General features: G+C 41.9%; 1 protein-coding gene across 5 annotated transcripts in view; it reads right to left on the bottom strand.

Annotated features, from left to right (window-relative positions):
* The window catches only part of ZBTB7C (zinc finger and BTB domain containing 7C), a 291,531-nt gene that overhangs the window by 140,325 nt on the left and 131,792 nt on the right, over positions 1 to 19,414 (bottom strand). The gene's annotated exons all lie outside the window — the stretch shown is intronic.

Here is a 19,414-nt window from a genome sequence, read left to right as displayed (position 1 = left end):
GGCCTTCAGTCAGAGAGCAGCATGACTGCTGCGCACTGAGCTGGGTCCAGGGCGAGCCAGCCTTACCTTTGCCTTTGGGCCTCCTGCACATTGCCTGGGAGGCTCAGCCTCCTGGGAGGCCTGGAGCTGCATGGAAGGCGACCGACCCCACCTCCCTCCTTCCCTCCCTCCATCCAGCCCGGCAAGCAGGTGGGAGGGCCCACAGACAGAGACTTTCAGCAAAGGGGATTAGTTTGCATTTTCTAAATAAAATCATTTACATGATGTATTAACCCAAACCCATAATTAAAATCATTAACGTCTCTTTGTGCAGATTAGCAATAAAGAGAAACTAAGTGCAGGAATCAACATTCCTTCTTACAGGCTCATCAAACGACTCTCCCCTGAAGAAGGCTTAGAAGCTTCACCCTGCCCACCCGCTCAGCACAGTGCACTGAGTTGATCCCCTAGTCAAGGACCCTCAGCTGACTTGTCTAGAACTGCTTGGGGAATGTCTGCCCCAACCCAGCTGGAAGCTGCAGAGAAGCAGGGACCAGGGGGCTTGGGATGTAGCCCTAGACGCAACAGGAGGATGGTTGAGCTTAAACCACCCCTCTCTAACTGAATCCCTATGTTTCCTTCCCTCTCTGTTCCTCAGTTTCCCCTTTAACATGATGTTTCTAGTCTCTTTCCAGTTCCCCAATGCCAGGGCAGGTGTCCTACCTTGTAGGTAGAACAGATTTTTGGCCATGATAGGTATTCAAGATATGTTTGTTGAAGGAACCATACCAGACTGTGAGGGGATGGGCTTGGGGAGGTGGGGACATCACCACTTCCTATGCAGGGGTGTGAGCCATCGGTGGGCAGAGCTGAGCAGCTACTGATGCTCCACGGGGAAAGGGTGGCCCAAGGCCAGCAGCATGGAACCCCACTAGGGTGTCCCCACCTCTACAGGCCCTGCCCGTGGAATGACCTCATCTAGACTCAGGACACAGCGGCAGAGTTAATTAGGCTGCTACAGGAAGGGGAAGCAGGGAGACCTGGCAGGCAGGAGGCCCGTGGTCCAGCCTCCTCCCCCAGGGACGACAGCCAGTCCCCTTGCACAGGGGAGCACACCTGGTGAGGCCAACAGCCACCGTGACAAGAGCCCAGGGCTGCTGGATGGAAAAAGAGGGCTCAGTTGTCCCGTGGTGCTCCTGGTGGGGAGTTTGGGTCCAGGGAAACCTTACCCCTGCTGTGGTTACCACAGTTCCAGGCCATCTGTGGTACTGTAGGCACAGGGGCTCACCTTTACTGAGTCCCTAGGTTTCTGGAGCAGTTCTAGATGCCGACAAGGAGCTGGCTCTCTTTTCTTTCCAGGTTGGTGTCCTGGAGGGGGCATACTTTAGAACGGGACAGCCATGGGCTGGAATCCTAGCTCCAGAGTTCACCAGCCATGTGGCTTTGAACAAGTTGCCTAATCCCTCTGAGTTTTGGTTTTCTCACGGGAAGGGTGAGTAGAGCCTGACTCCGGATCGTTAGGAGGGTTCCGTGAGGTAAAATGTGAAAACGTCCGCCATGCTACATGGAATGGAGGCCTCCATTAAAATCATCCAGTATGGCCAGTTAAAGATGGCCACAAATTCCTTAATGTTCCTTTAGTCAGGAGGTGGTTTCTAATCCTTTCTGCTTGAATATGAGCTGGCCTGTGACCCCCACTCAACCAATGGTATGTGGAGGAAATGACATTCGGTGACTACCAAGGAGAGATCATAGGAAGCTTTGCAGCTTCCACAGGGGGTCTCTTGAGACACCCTCCTCGAGAGTCCCCAGCCACTACCTAGGAAGCACAGCTACTCTGGGTTACCATTCTGGAGAGGCCACGGGTAAGGCACTGAGCCCAAACTTCCAGGTGACCTTGCTGCACTGGGTTGCCCCACCCCACCCCCAATCCATGTCTACCCGAAACCTCTACATGTGAGCTTATTTGCAAATAGGGTCTTCCTTGCAGATGTAATCAAGTTAAGCTGAGGTCATACTGGATTAGGGTGGGCCCTAAATCCAAAATGGCTGGTCACTTATAAGAAGAGGGATATCTGGACACAGACATAGAGACACAGAGGGAAGAAGACCATGCAAAGATTGAGGCAGAGATGGGGGTGAGGCATCCACAAGCCAAGTAAAGCCAAGGACTGCCGGCAACCACCAGAAGCTAGAAGAGGCAAGGAGGAATTCTTCTCTAGTTGCCGTTAGAAAGAGTGTAGACCAGCCAACACCTTGATTTCAAACTTGTAGCCTCCAGACTTGTAAGAAAAGAAATTCCTGTAGGTTTAATGCACTTTCTGCTATTTTGTTACAGCGACCCTAGGAAACTAATCTACCAGCCCGGATACCAGACCTAAGAGTCAAACCGTCTTAGGCCCTGCCTCTGGACCAGACCACCTACCAGCTGAGTACCACAAAATGACCTCAGTCAATGTCACAGGGAGCAGCAACATCATCCAGCTGAGATCTGTCCAAATTCCTGAGCCACAAAATCATGAGATACCATAAAATAGATTGTTGTTCTGAGCCATGAAGTTGCGCATAATTAGTTTTGTAGCCACATCCAAGGAAACACACAGTAGGTCTGTGGCCAAGCTGAAACTAAAATTCGGGTCTCCTGCCTCCTACTTCATTCAGTGGGACTTTCCATTCTACCATGCTCTCTCCCAGTCAAACACTGGTTGTTATTCTTCTTAGCTTCTTACGCATGTTTCTCCTAAGTCTTACCTCAGGATCCCAATAATGTAAAATTAACTGAGGACAGGTAAATGAGATATCATCTTTGTACACCTTCACCATGACCCACCCCCTAGCTGAGTGTGTTGGGAGTGCCACACACCAGGCAAAATAATGAAAACAAGCAAGGAGTTAGGAGGAAGGGCATGACAAGGGAATAGGTCTTGAGGTGGGGGAAGTAGGGATATTGAATGGGAAAGGAAAACTCAGATCGTGAGTGGCTTTGAATGCCAGGCTGGGAAGTTCAGATACAGGCACAGTAAGTACCGCCCTGCCCCCCAATACTCTAACAGGAAGGCCAGTGAGCCGGAAACAGCCAGTGCAATTTCACTGCCTACATTACCACCCCTGGTCCAGCTGGCTGGACACCACCTGCTTTCCCCAGCACTTCCTAGTAGTTAAGGACACTTGTGAAACACTTATCTGTACTCAGAAACCCAGCCACAACACAAGCAAATTGATAGCAGTTTTGAAAATCAAGGTCTGGGTATTAAGAGCCATGTTGTTTTCAAATGGGTCTTCATGGCTTCTGGGAGAGGACTAATGTTCATCTGTGATTCTGCAATAAGAGGAAATGTTTGGCTAAATTATCTCAGCGACTGCAGGGAGATGGGAAGCTGCTTGTGGCAAAGGCGAACGGCCAACAAGACGCAGAAATCCATATAGGAGATTCCCAACATTGCCACCTTAGGACCTCCCAAACTGGGGTTGGCCTCTCCTTTCAGGATGGTGGGTCAGCTCCATGCACACACGTCATTATCCCCACTCTACTGTTTCTAATAGCAGTCTGTGCCAGTGACAGTCCCTCCCCATGTATCAATCTCTAGGGTCATTGATCATAACACAAGAGCCTCAGTGGAACTACTTCAGATGTTTAAGCACTCAGAGTATCTTCCTATCTTTTCCTAATCTCAATCCTACTCGAACCTCAAGACCTAGCAAAAATCCCTTCTTCCTGAAATTCTTCTGCAACTCCACTTGGTCCACAAGCAGCCTGGTTTCTGAGCAGGTAGCAGATTGTTTTATAATATCTCTATTGTCTTAAGCAATCTTTTACAGCTGCTTAAATATATTTTCAATTTATGATTTTAGTAAAAAGTTAGATATACCAAAGGCAGAAAACAACTGGAAAATAAACATATATAAGATGAAAAGTAGGTCTCTGTCCAACCCTAACCCCCAGTCCTCTTCCCCAGAAGAAACTGCTATCTAGATCCTAGAAGGAAATCAATACAATTAAGTTAATCCACACTTTGGTGTAAAGACCAATGTCAACTCTCTCAGAAGCCATTTAAGCTCTTATCTGGATATCTATCCTCACAAACTTCAGACAGGGCCTTGGCCATGATAGGGCTTGATAAATTCCTGTTGCTTAGATGTATGAACATTAAGGAAATAGATAAACTTACAGCTCAGGAAAGTAACAAGGGCACCACATAAAACCCTCTCCAACCTCAGGGAACAGAAGAGTTCGGGCTCTTGTTTCTGCTGGAAGAAAACTTCATAGAAGAAATAACATTTGAACTGGACCTTGAAATATGAAGAGAAGATTACTATGTGGAAGGGAAGAAGAGAGATGTTTTAGGCTGACCTACCTACAGCAAAGATGGTGGTGGGAGGGAGGAGACTAGTCCAATGAGGACAGTAGGTGGGATCTGTGAATAGTGAGGGTCAATTGCAGAATTTTAAGGTGGGATTAGGTTATGAAAGTATTAAATAAGAGGATTTCAACTCTATCCTATTGGAAACAAAGAATCTGACAGTTCCTTCATGGGGGAGTTTGGCCCAGAGAGCCTACATCAGTCAAAGTCCAGGCAGAAAAACAAAGCCCATGTGAGGTAGCTCCACAGAGGGAATTCAATATGGGGAATTCATTATAAAAGTGTTAGAAGGATTGAAAAGCCAAACAGAAGATGATGAGGTAATTCAGAGATTAGCAACATCAGGAAGTTGCGACCACTCCAAGGGATGGAGGGGAAAGGGGGAAAGTGGTGTTGCTGGAGCTCAGCAGCTGGAACTGTGGGCTGGAATTGGAACTGAGGACTTAGGAAAACCACAGCCTTTGCTGGAGATGCTGCCCAAAGCAGAGTGTGGGCAAGAAATATTCTGGCTTCTCCCCTCCTAAAATTCCTTCAGTCTCCATTTAGTGTACTTCATTGACCAAACTTAGCAAAAATCCAGTTGCCAAGGGAACCTGGGGAATTCAGTTTGAAGGGGTCATCCCTCTGCAATATAGCACAGAGAAGAAATCAGCAGAAAATGGTACAAAGAACAAATTAGCAAATGACAAGGACAGCCCATCAAGGATGAACTATGAGGAGGAGCAGAATGGCTACTGAGAGCAAGGAGACCAGCTAGAGAACTCATAGAATAGTGCACACAAGGGGATGTAGGACTCCAAACCACAGAACTGGCAAGGGGGAAGAGAAAGGGAGGAGGGGACTAGAATCCCAAACAGCCAATAAATATAAGAAGAGATGCTTAACCTCAGTCATCAAGGAAATGAAAACAAAAACCGTGTTATACACACATCAGAATGGCAAAAATTCAAAGATCTGATAATACCATCTGAGAGGGTGGAGCAATGGGGCATATAATTTGGTATGCAGTCTTTGCCTGCTTGTGGGAGTATATTTTGATATAACCACTTTGGAAAAAAAGTTTGGTGTTATCTAGTAAAAAGGAAGATGCGCATACTCTAGGATAGAGAATCACCCCTTGCTCTATACTCTATAGAGATGTGTACCACACAGTTACATGCTAAGAAGATTTATAGCAGTTTGTATTTGTCCCAAACTGAAAATAACCAAATAGCCAATCAAGAGTAGAAGTAATAAAAAAATTAGTCTATATTCTTATATATTCATACAGTGGAATGCAGTAACGAAAATGAGCACAGGGGCACCTGGGTGGCTCAATCGGTTAAACGTCTGACTCTTGATTTCAGCTCAGGTCATGATTTTAGGGTTGTGAGATCAAGGCCCACATCAGGCTCCATGCTCAGCAGGGAGTCTGCTGGAGATTCTCTCTCTCTCTCCCTCCCTCTCCATCTGCCCTTCCCCCACTCATGCTCACACACACTCTCTAAGATAAATAAATCTTAAAAAAAAAGAAAAAGAAAAAAGAAAATAAGCTACAACTATACACAACCAAATGGATGATTCTTACAACATAATGTTGAGTAAAAAACAAGATCTGAAAGAATACATATATAATGATTCCACCTTCTTTAGGTTCACCATTAAGCAAATATAAATGATAAAAATGAAAATATAGTTGGTAAAATAAAAGTAAGGAAATTATTACCATAAAAATAAGGTTAATAGTTACCCCTCAGGGGAGGGAAAGAGTTTCTATCGGTTCTTGACATTGATGGTGGTTACTTGGGTATTGCATGGTTAAATTGTATTACAAACTTTATTCAGTTTTCTATGAGGTATATTATGTTTAAAAGTAAAAAAATAAAAATAAAAAAGGATGGAGGGACAGAGGAAGGAAGTGTTTCAAGTGCCTTTTCTCATAAAGCTACCAAAGGGTGTGTTCCATTAAAACAAGAGAGCAAACCAAGAAAGAAGATAATGGATCCAGGAAACAGGAGTTCCAAACAGAAGACAGAAAAAGAGAATCTTTAGAATGATGGTGAATGATGATCTCAGGCTGACAGCTGTGCCCCAGAGAGCAACCATAAAAGAATGGAGCAGGTCAGAAGCCTCCAGAGAGATTTCAACAGGAGATGAAATTGACAAATTGTTTGATATAGTAAGAAGGATTGGGAAGATATTTACTCAATTATGGGAACATCTGGATCTAAATTAATGATAAATACACAGGAAACTAACCAAACAAATATATAAACAAAACCAAAGGTAATTATTAACTCCAGGGAAACAATAAGTTGTGTAAGAAAGGAATCATAGAGTGTACTACATAGTTCAGGTGTGACTAGCATACATGATTACAATAATGTATATATTTATCTAACCACAATTATGATATAAGGATAGGGATATGGGAAGTTTGTGTTTCTGGTGTGGATCTAGGGTAAAGGGAGCAAAATCATCATTCTCCACAGAGGAAACTCAATAAATAATAATGTTTAAAATAGGAAAATGAAAAAGTAGCTGCAAAAGTACATTACTTAGAGTCAGAGAAATTAAAATTTAAAAAGAAAGGCAACAAACACGAAAAAGCTGCCTGTCTCTGTCAAATGGGAAATGAGGTAGCATGGAGAGAGGACTGCTATTTTTGTAATAAGTCATATTAAACTCTTTGATTCTTTAAATTATGGACACGCATATTTTGATAAGAGCTAAAAATAAAATTATAATCAAAAGGGGATAGGAGGGACTATGTCTGGTTGAGGGTGTGCACTGAAGGCAACATCATCAGGTGCCTTCAGTCCCCCAGCCTCTGCCTGGCCATCTCTGCCCCAGGACTCTCTCAACTACAGTCAGAATCAGGATTGAGGCAGGGACAAAGGATACCAGGCTGAACTGACTATGAACATAGATAGGACAGTCTTAAAAGAATATCAATATATTCAATACATTAAAATTATACCATGATGAGTAGGGTTACCCTAGGGCTGCAAGCAAGAATTGCTTCATACAAGTGTTCTATTAACACGGCACAGATACCGAGATGCTAAATAGGAAATGCATTTTATAATTTTAATGCATACTTAACTGATATTTTATAAAATTCAACAATCATTTCTTTTGATTTTTGAGAGAGAGAGAGGGAAGGGAAGGACAAAAGGAGAGGGAGAGAAGGGCGCCTGGGTGGCTCAGTCGGTTAAGCGTCTGTCTTCAGCTCAGGTCATAATCCTAGGGTCCTGGGATCAAGCCCCACATTGGGCTCCCTGCTCGGCAGGGAATCTGCTTCTCCCTCTCACGCCTGCTCATGCTCTCTCTCACTCTCTCTCTCTCAAATAAATAAATATTTTTTTAAAAAAAGGAGAAGGAGAGAGAGAATCCCAAGCAGGCTGCATGCCCAGCGCAGAGCCTGACTTGGGCCTGATCCCACAACCCCGAGATCACAACCTGAGCCGAAACCAAGAGTCGGATGCTCAACCAACTGAGCTATCCAGGTGCCCCAATGATCATTTCTAATAAAATTTTAAGAATAAAAAAATTCTTGTTAATAACATAGCATCCATTTTTAAACTAAATTAGTAATAATTCCTCTAAATTCCAGAACATGTAAAGATGTCTGCTACTATCATTGTCATTGAAATATTAATAAAAATATAATTATTTAACATTGTCTTGAAAGTTCTTGTCAAAAAACAAGAGATAAAGATGGCATAAGGGAGATAAATATCGAAAAGGAAGAGATAAAAAAATGTCGTTTGTATATGATGTGATTATATACCCAGGAAAATCAGCCAAAATGATACAAATGTAAAAATATCTAGTGATCCTGTTAAGGTGTAACAGGTTGTTTCTCTCATGCTCTTCCAACTCCAGTGGACTCCCGTCTCGCTGAGTTTAAACCTAGTGTCTTTACAGGGGCCCCAGAGTATCTGATGACAACCTTGTTTTTCCCCATTCTCCACCTTGACTGCTCCACTGCAAACACAGTGCTTCCTTACCTCCTCAGTATGCTGTGGGTGCCCCCCATCTCAGGGCCTTTGCAAAACTTGCTGTTCCCTCTGCCACCTCATTCAGGTCTCTGCTCAAATGATACCAACTGACATTAGTCCTCTCTATGTCAAATGTCACTCTGTGAATCAGCTTTTCCTGAGCACTAAGTCTTTCCTTTGTCTTTATTTCTTCTATATAAGATTTATTGCTACTTAACATATTAGTTACATAGTTGCTTATTGCCTCTCTTCTCACTAGAATGTGAACTCTAAGAGGATGATGGAATTTTGTATCTTTGGAGCCAAGAGGGATATCTGGTCCGTGAAAGGCATTTGTTAACTCTGTGTTGAATAAATGATTAAATGAAAGGCAGACAAAATACTCAAAGATCCATAGAGGAATTACTTTTTCTTCTTTGGAAAAATAAAAAGTACTCACAGATGAAGAAATTGACAATCCCCATACATAACAATATCAACCTTCTCTATAATGAAAATCAAAATTAAAAAGAGGATAACAGACCAGGGCAAATATTTGAATCAACAAGACAAAAATGATTAATTCTTATGGTCTATAAAGAGCCCATTTAAATTTATAAGAAAAACACCAAGACCATAATACATAAATGAACAGATAATTCACAGATAATTCAATACAATATAAACAAACACATTGAGAAATAGTAATATTCACTAGTAAACAAAGGCATGTAAATTAAAGCAAATCGGGATACCATTTCATCTGTCAAATTAGCAACAACAAGAAAATATGTTTTTGTTAACTGCTATTGAAGTTGAGATGAAATTAGGAGATGCATTCCAGAGTGATGACACTATATTAAATCATGTTTTTGGAAAGCAATTCAGCAATGTAGAGGAAGAGCCATATAGATGTCTGTGTCCTTTGCCAGTAATTCCTCTATTAGGAATTATTCCTATGGAAATTCAACAGCAGCAAAAGGCTATTTGCAAGAAGATGCTCACTGCGGTGTTATCTGTAAAAGCCCCAAACTGAAAACATAAACGGCCAACATTAAAGGGAATGGTTTAATAAATTACAGTACCTCAGCACAATGGAATATTATGTGGCCATTAAAATGATAATTATGCAGAAACATGAAAAATGTTTATGATTCACTGGTCATTGAAAACATACAGAATATAAAATAGTAGGTATGTACCATGCACAAAATGCCCAGGATGTGTATACATTCATAAGATAATATGTAAAAATAATATAGCCGTTAGATTGAGGTTAGAATTTTATAGTGAGTTATAAGAAATATTATTTTTTTAAATGTTCTCTTTAAGTTTCCACCCAGAAACTCCTATAATTTCTAACAAGTTAGATGAAAGACTCTGTGCCTGAAGCAATACTTTATAAACTAGCACATTGTATATGTCCCTGTAAGCCTTTATTATCTTTACTTGTATTTACACACCATAGTAGGACCCCTCTTACCACTGCTTTCAACACCCCCTCTGCTACGGCACGTAGTGGCAAACATGCAGAAATATGTCAAATAAATAAACAAAACCGTGCTCAGCTAGAGCAAAAATGACTCTCATAAGCACTCAGGCCACCTGCTGATAGCTGGCGGAGCTCGTGTGATTTTTGCCTGGGCCACATATTTCTCTTGTACCTCTGAAAGTTTCTGGGTGGAGAGAGATCTCCATTCTGCCCAAACAGGAACACATGGTCTGAAAACCCAGTGGGGAGTTGATTCGGCCACCCTCTTAAGCCAAGGACATATGCCCAAAGGAATTTCCCCATCCTCGTGCATGGGAGGCAAAGAGACCCCCTAGCCGAGGCATTCTGCTCCCCTGACAGCCAGTATGGCTTGATGGCACAGAATGGGGTGGAGGTCCAGCGTCTCACTTTCTTCCTTTGTAAAAATGCGGATAATGAAAGCTCCTACGCAAGAATAGCACCACGCAAGAATTAAATGAGTTAAAATCTGCCAAGCAAAGTGAAAAGGACCTCGCATATAAAAAACACTCACACAACGTTAGTAATCATTGTGTTGTTGCCCCCAGGTGGAATTCACCCCTCCCTCCACTCTACTCTATTCTGTACACATACCTAATAAAGAAACACGGTCCCAAACCTGGTATGGGACAGAACCTTTTTGCATGATGTAATTCCTAACCTCCTTCTGGGAAGAAATTAGCGTTGATAAAATGCTTAAGCAATTTTCTGATAAACTTTAATGAGATTAAGACCTCTTCTGGGAAGCCAGTTACCCACCCACTCAGCTGACTGTCAGTCAGAATGTAATGATCTGGAAACAATCCTTCTTTCTTGTATCCAGTCTAAGAGTGATAACCTAATCATTCTGTTTTCCTATAAAATTTTTCTGTGGGACAATCTCTGAATAGGCTTGCTTAAGCCTCTTTTCCTTGTGACCTACTTAAACTAAAATTTTGATACATGTTTAAAATTAAATGTCTGGAAGAAATTAACACACCGAACAAAGAAAGTACATAAAATAGCTTATGGCATTTATTTGTATTCTTTTCTAATTTTTCTTACTAAGTAAGGCCCCCGGAAGCAGGCACCATACTTGGTTTTACCCATATTTTTACCCAGAACTTAACATTATGACTGATACATAAAAGATAGTCAATAAAGGTTTGTTAAGATAATAAATTAATGAAATTACAAATAAACCTTTAAAAACAAATGAAGAGAGCACTTCTTATCCAGAAGAATAGGGACACTGTATTATAAAGCACCAAAAGATTTAGATTCAATCGTAGGTTCAAAACTGGCTTTTAGCTGTGTGATTTGGGGAAAGGTTCTTCACCTTCCTGAGCTTCCATGTTCTCATCATACTATGGGGCTAATAATGCACTGTAGACCTGTCAAGAGTTGGGACAACTTATATACACAGTGTAATACAATGTCAGGTGCATTAGAACCTCAAAACATTTTACTTCACTCTCTTCCTACTGAATCTCTCTGTGACATTGAGAAAGTCACTTCCTCTCTCCAGGTCAGATTCCTCATCCACAAAGTAAGATCTAAAAAAAAAAAAAAAAAATCCCTCACATGCCAAGAATATAGTCAGGACAAAATAAGATAATGAACATAATTCATTCATGTTTTCAAAAGTAATTAAACCTCAAGGAAGGCTTCTGCTTTTAGCCAAGATGGAGAAACAGGGACCAGATTTACCTTCCTGCTTGAAACAATCAAAATACTTGGCAAAACCCATGAAGCCTATGGTTTCAAGATGCTGGACATCAAGCAATAAAAGACAGTGATACCTGAGAGATGAGGAAGAAAATATGTGAGCTCTGCAACTGCCCCAATGACAGCCTCGAGAGAGTATCCAGGCCACAGAGCAGGAAGGTGGAACTGAGGCAGAGCATGTTCTCCCTGAGCCTATGAGACAGAGCTGAGTGAGAGTCCAGCGAGACCAAGGCAGTTCAAGTTCACAGACAGAGTACCAGAGAGAAGAGAGTTGCACAGACAGAAAACCCTAGAGATCTGCAGAGAGTTCCCTCGTGGACTCACCAGAATACTGATCAGGACACACATATGAGGAAAATGCCCGAAGCCGGAGAAAGAGCCACCGAAAAGGGCTAGAGAAAACAGTTTCTGACACTCACATGGGGCAGAATAGTGCTATTCGTGCTGGTCAGACTGGAAAACTCCATAATTTGCAGGGCATCGGTTAGAGTGCACAGAAAGGTCTTAACAGAGAGATGGGAAACAATTAGTCCTAGACTATATGCAGATCTAGTCCCACCTAACAAATCTTTAAAGTAAGGTCCTATAGGATCAAACTCTTTCCAATAACTTAATTGAGTCCCAGAACAAAGCTCAAAAATATTTAAAGAAATGTAAAAATATTCAGCACACAATATGATTAAACTGATATCCAATAAAACACCTGATATCCAATAAAAACTTACCAAGTCTGGAAAAAAAGCCGCAAATTATGACCCATAATGAGAAGGAAAAAAAAATTAATCAAAACTGAGCAAAACTAACACAGAATTTAGAATTAGTAAAGGACAATTAAACAGTTACTATAACTGTATTCCATATGTTCAAAAAGTTAAGATATAAAAAAGACCAAAATCAAATTTTTAGAGATGAAAACTATAATGTCTAAGATGAAAAATATACTGGATAGGAATGGCAGCAGATCAGACCTTGCTTAAAAAAAAAGAAAAGAAAAAGAAAGAAAAGAAAGGGAAAAAAATAGGGTACTTGAATACATAGCAATAGAAGCTACCTAAAAATAAACACACAGAGAAAAAAAGAATGCAAAAAAAAAATGAACAGAGCATCGGTGCACTGTGGGGATCACCTCAAGCAGAATGATATATGTGTAATTGGAGTCCTCAAAAGAAAAGAGAGTGGTAAAAAATAATTGAAAAAATAAGAGCCAGAAAATCACTAATTTGATTAAAAAATAAAACAGAACAAAACTATACACTCACAAATCCAAGAAGCTCAACAAATCTGAAACACAAGAAAAGTATGCCAAGACACATCATATTCAAATTGTTCAGGACCAAGAATAAACTGAAAACCTTAAAAGCAGCCAGAGAAGAAAGACACATTATATTCAGAACAACAAATAGAAGGATTACAGCAAATTTCTCACAAAAAAATAAAGCAGACAGAGGCATCTGGCTGGCTCAGTCAAAGAGCAAGTGACTCTTGATCTTGGGGTCATGAGTTTGAGCCCCATGTTCGGTGTAGAGATTGCTTAAAAATAAATAAATAAATAAACTTTTTAAAATAATGCAGGCCAAAACAGTGGAGTGGGATCTTTAAAGCACTAAAGGAAAAAAAAAATGTCAACGTAGAATTTTCTACACAGTGAAAGTATCTTTGAAAAGCAAAGGTGAAATAAAGACATTTTCAGACATACAAAAGCTGAAAAAAACAAAATCAGCAGGCCTATACTACAAGAAATGTTAAAAGACATTCTTCAAGCAGAACAAAAATGATACCAGGTAGAAACATGGGCCCACACAAAGCAATGATAGTATTGGAAATGGTAACTGAATTTATAGCTTTATTTTAAAAGGTAATTGAGTATACAAAAAATAATAACAATGTAGTATGGGGCTTATAACATATGTAAAAGTAAAATATATGACAACATTAGCATAAAAGCCAGGAGGAGAGACATGGAAATGTACTATTGTAAGGTTAGTACACTCAAAGTGGTATAATGTCATCTGAAGGTAGACTGCAATGTTAAAGATTTATATTACTAACCTGAAAGCAACTATTAAAATAACAAAGCATTATAGATAAAAAGTGAACAAAGAAGATAAAATGGAATCATAAAATGTAATCCAAAGGAAAGCAGGAAAAGCAGGAAAAACGGAACAGAGATGGAATGAATAGAAAACAAATAGGAAGATGATAGATTTAAACCTACATCAATAATCATACTAAACAAAGGGGTCCAAACACTATAATTAAAAGATAGAGATTGTTACATTGAATAAAAAAGGAAGACTCAGCTGTATGCTGCCTATACAAACCCACTTTATTTATCTTTATTTTATTTATTTATTTATTTTTTTTGAGAGAGAGAGAGAAAGTGATCAAGAGAGAGCTAGAGAATCTTAAGCAGGTTTCTTGCCCAGCAAGGAGCCAGACAAAGGGCTCAATCCCACAGCCCTGAGATCATGACCTGAGCCAAAATCAAGAGTCAGACGCTCAACCGACTGAACCACCAGGCGCCCCCAAACCCACTTTAAATATAAAAAATGAAATAAATAAAAATAGAAAGATCAAAAAAGATATACTATGCTAATACTAATCAAAAGAAAGGTAGAATAGTTATATTAATGTGAGACAAAGTAAATTTTAAACCAAACTACGACTAGAAGAATGAAGATTATTTCATCAGGATAAAGAGGTCAGTTTATGAGGAAGAGGACACAACAATCCTAAATGATTGTACACCTAATAACAGAGTTTTAGAAAACTTGAAACAAAGTCTAAAGTAGAAAGGAAACCTTAATAGCCAATACACCTATTAACATAATTAAATTTAAAGTTAAAAGCCTTCCCATAAAGACAATCTAGAAACATACCCATACATATATGAACAACTGATTTTTGACAAAAGTGCAAAGGCAATTCAGTAGAGAAAGAATAGTCTTGTCAACAAATTGTGCTGGAACAATTAGATATTCACATGTAAAAAAAAATGAACTTTGATATACACCTTACACCATATAAAAATTAACTCAAAACGTTTACTGTCCTAAGTGTAAAACCCAAAACTATAAAATTTCTAGACAAAACCGTAGCGGAAAATCTTTGTAACCTTGAGTTAGGCAAAGGTGCTTAGGTATGACACCAAGATCACTACTCAGAAAAGAAAAAATTGAAAACTTGGACTTGACCAAAACTTAAAACTTCTGATCTTTATAAGACCTTGTTAAAAGAATGAAGACAAGCTGTAGTCTGGGAGCAATATTTTCAAAGCACACATCTGATAATGAAGTTGTATCTGTAATAAAGAACTCCCAAAACTCAATAATAAGAAAATACGCAAGGCGTACCTTGGTGGCTCAGTCAGTTAAGCGTCCTATTCTTGATTTTGGCTCAGGTCATCATCTCAGGGTTGTGAGATCAAGTCCCACATTGGGTTGCATGCTGGGTGTAGAGCCAGCTTAAGATTCTCTCTCTCCCTCTTTCCCTCCCCTTCCTTCCCCTTTCCTCTACCTCACCCCAACCCCTCCCACTTGCACTCTTGGGGCTCTATCTCAGAAAGAAAGAAAGAAAGAAAGAGAGAGAGAGAGGGAGGGAGGGAGGGAGGAAGGAAAGCGAAGCAACCTCCCCAAAACTGGGCAAAAAACTTGAACAGACACTGCATCAAAGAAGATACATGAATGTCAGATAAGCACATGGAAAGATGATCCACATCATCAGTAAAAAGGGAATACAAATTAAAACAACAATGAGATGCCACTATACAACAATTAGAATGGTTAAAATTAGGAACACTGAGCATACCAAGCATTGAGGGAGACACAGAATGGCTGGAGCTCCCAGATACTGCTGCAGGGAGTAGAAAGTGGTACAACCACATCGGAAAACCTGGCATTCTCTTTAAAAGTTAAAGATATACCTACCACCTAATCCAGTCATTCCACTCTCTCTCTCTCTCTCTCTCCAAGAGAAATGAAAACATATGCCTATATGAAGATTCATACATGAATGCTAGAGCAACTTTATTTGTAATAGCCTCATATCTATCAGGTGAATGGACAAGCAACTGTAATATATCCATACAATGGAATGTTACTCAGCAATAAAAATGAATGAACTATTGATACATGATACAACACGGGTTAATATGATTGTGTTGAGTGAAAAAAAAAACAGATTTAAAAAAAAACGAGTACATACTGTATGATTATATTTATATAAACTTCTAGAAAATGCAAATAATAGGTAGGGACAGAAAGCAAATCTATCACAGAGCATCCCCTGCTCCTTGGGGACTGGAAGGAGCAGGAGAGTATGATGACAGAGGGGCATGAGGAAACTTTTGGGGTGAAGGATTTATTCATTATTTTCACGATGGTGCTGATGTCACAGTTGTATCTAAGCCAACACATATAAAATTGTACACTTGAACATGTGTAGTCTAATGTATTTCATTTATACCTCAGTAAAGCTGTTAAAAACAATGAGCACTGCAGTGAGGAGGGGCTAGTATTAGCTCCTACTGGGTATCTAGCAGAACAGCCAAGCCAGACACCAGTAACCACCACAAAGAAGCCAGTCTGAGCCTCCTTCCGGTCAGGGAGACATTCCTCGCCTCCCACTTATGATCTCTGTGACTCATATCTGGGTGGGAGAACTGCAGGAAAATTTTTAAGCCGCTAAAACCAAAGCAAGAAACGCCAGTGAAGGCCAAATTAGCTGTCACACCTTATCTGGAAGGCGGTTTGACTTGCTCACCCCCTCCCTGACCACCCACTTCCTCCAGCAGATAGCAAAGAAGCCTGTTCTAGGACGAGAGGTCTGGCCTCTCTGCCCGCTCGAGAATCTTGCTTTCTTCTTCCTGCAAACTGCAAACCGTTCTCCAAAAACACACAAAATCATGATAAAAGGCAGCAGTGTGGCCTCACACCGGGCTTTAATGGGCAAATTTGTATGAACAAGGGCAAAATGAAGGACAGCAAGTAAAACACTGAATTAAAAGCCACTTAACTTAAGAATTCAATAGCATCCACTTAACTAATAAATAGTATTCCTCTTTGCCATTGATCGACTCAGGATTGTAATGAAGAGTTCCAGGGGCAACAGCAGAATGTCTTAATTCATGGTATAAACGTCACCAACTCTTGGGTTCCTAAGATTGAATGTGTCGGAGAAGAGCAGCATGGAGAGCCCGCAGGAATTAATTCTTGGAACATCCCTGCGGGGTCAGCATTATTATACCCTGCTTCTAGGTGGATTTAATATCTCGAGTGCTGGGCAGGGCGCCGTTTGCCCGGGGGGGGGGCTCCGTAATCATTATTAAGTGATGATGGGGTACTGGGACTGGAGCTGGAGCTCACACTAGATCAGCTGTCTTATTTATTTCCAAGTTAAGAGACTGAACAAATGTAGTGTTGTTATTATCATGGTGATGATTATTGCCGTAGTGTATAATAACAGCCCAGAGCTGCCAGAGCTATGTGGCAAGGACAGCATTAAGTCACAGGCTGCAGAGAGCTGCCTTCTCACAGGACAGTGTTTTGCAAAGTAAGAGTTCATTTGAAGGATGCCTCAGATGCCTACCCTAGACTCCCACCCAGCAGTGCTGCTTGGCTTGCAAACAGACCCTGGCTTCTCACTGCCACTTCTCCTTGGAAAGTGAATGTCAGGTGGCTTCAGTCTGAGCCTGACGGCCTCCCTAAACACTGCCCTAAGCAGGACATGGTGGTCCTGAAAAGGCATTTGGGAGGGGGTGGCCGCCCTGAATCTTCCAAATTGTCATAAAGGTCTATTTCCTGCACCAAATGGGAGAGAGTGCTTTGGACCAGTGTCATCTCAGGTTTGGGTGAGTGGGGGTAAGGCCGAATGGCCGGAAGGAAGGTACAGAGGGAACAAAGGTGGTTTTCTCTCTCCTTGGGCACATTTGGGGTGTGTCTGGTCACAGGGCTGGGATTCCTATCCCAGGAAAGTCCCACAGGCGTGTGAAAGAGCGTGAACACGGACAAGAATCTAAGATAGCCTTACAAACATTTTACATGATGGTCTCAGTTCACACTTGTGAAAATCGAAGCTCAGAAGGACAAAATGACCAGCTCAAGGCTACCCAGCTGGAGGAGGGCAGAGCTGGATGTGGGCTCCCCGGGTCCCTGTCTTAGGGTCCCTTCAGTCACATCATGGTTCCAGTCCCTTGGTAGGGTAGTGAAGCTAAAGGATGAGACACCTGAGAGGCGACAAGCAACAGGTGTGTCTCGACCATTTACCGTGTCTCTACTCTATGGACAGGCACTATGGAAACTCCAGGGCAAAGTCTTAGTGACCTGCCCTCAGAGAGTTTACTTTCTCACTGAGGAGGTAAGGCTTACTCCCAGGGAACCCTCCAAGAGAAACATCAGGCAGTATATAAAATCAGGAATCACACCGATCATGTGAAAATGCTAAGAGATGGCACCAGAAGTAGCTTTTTTAGGGTGAGTCCTACAGATCTACCTCATAAATAGATAACTCCGAAATAACATGACTCAGCCTTTCTTTTCCCTTGGATGTATTCAACAGAGAGGGACACCAACCCATCTTGCACTAGAAGATGCAAGTCCCTCTCACTGCATGCCACTAGCTTTTGTTTCTAGGAATATAGTGCCGGCCTGGGGGGAGCTTCAGGCTCCACCAAGGCCAAGCCCCCAGAGCACATCCCGGAACACTCACAAGGCCTGTCAGTGCCCCCCAGCCCGCCTCTGCTGGTGCAGAACCTACTAGCTGGTCTCCCTGGAGAGCTGTCCACCTCGGCAGTGCCTTCCCAGTCCTCCTGTGGCACGGCTGTCACCCCACACACCCACTGGAAAGCGCTCTGTGCCCCACGCAGGGGTCACCTCCACCTGGCCTGGCCCATGCTTTCTTCTACCCTATGCTCTGGCCTGACTCGATCCCTCGCCATCCCACAAACACAGTGCTTGGAGGATGCTTTCCCCCATCTTGCAAGTCCTTCTTGTCTCTCCATCTTGCTAAATCTTACCTGTTCTTTGGGACTGTCCTCCATGCCCAGACTGCCACAGTTCCAATGGCCCTCTGTCCCCTGGGTCCCTAGGACCCTTGCAAGTAGTACCACTCACACGGCCCAGCATCACACCATATTTGGCTCTGCATCCACACCCCCGAGTCACCAGAGTTAAGGATTAGGGGACTGGAACAGACACAAAGGTAACTTAGTTGCTCCCTCCTTTTTTTCAGATGAAGGAATAAAGAAACTTCAAAAATGGATAGAGGCATGCAGCTGAGCTCTACGGCAGCCTTCAAATGACCCTCCTGCCCTCCCCTTCTGCCTCCCCCTGCAGAGTCCTGAGGGGGTGAGCAGGGTGGCAGCACTGGTGGGCTGTCTGTGCTCTAGCCACTGAGGGACTGTGCCTCTTCAGTCCCGGGGCTCCTGGGTGACCATAAAGCTACCAAAAAAACTCAGCCAAAGGGAGCAAGGGACATAAACAGACAATAGGCAAGAGGAAATCCAAGTAAACCAACATACAAATAAGTCATCAAAGATATGCAAATTAAACCGCTCAAGCCCCCTCAAATGCAAGGTAAGGCAATAATGTACCATTTTATACCTATAAATTAGCACAAAACAGAGAATCAATAAATCAAATGCTGGTAGGACTGTGGGGAATCGAGAGCATCGAGACATGGCTGACGGCATTCAGATATGGTGCATTTGAGGAAAATATTTAGCAAATCGTATTAAGACCCACAGAGATCTTGGTGCCCTGTCACCGAGCAATCCCATCGCTGGGATTTCATCCTCAAGGAGTGAACGGAAATCTGCAGCCCCACGCTTGCTGAGTCAGCACTGCTTTAGGCCAGTGTGTGGGTGACATCCCTACAGTCAATTAATGAGCCAGTCTTTG

This window comes from Phoca vitulina, unplaced genomic scaffold (genome assembly GCF_004348235.1).
Source record: "Phoca vitulina isolate PV1807 unplaced genomic scaffold, GSC_HSeal_1.0 scaffold27, whole genome shotgun sequence".
In the NCBI taxonomy this organism is placed as follows: domain Eukaryota; kingdom Metazoa; phylum Chordata; class Mammalia; order Carnivora; family Phocidae; genus Phoca; species Phoca vitulina.
The sequence above is the reverse complement of the archived record's forward strand: the minus strand, read 5'-3'. Positions and strand labels throughout refer to the sequence as shown.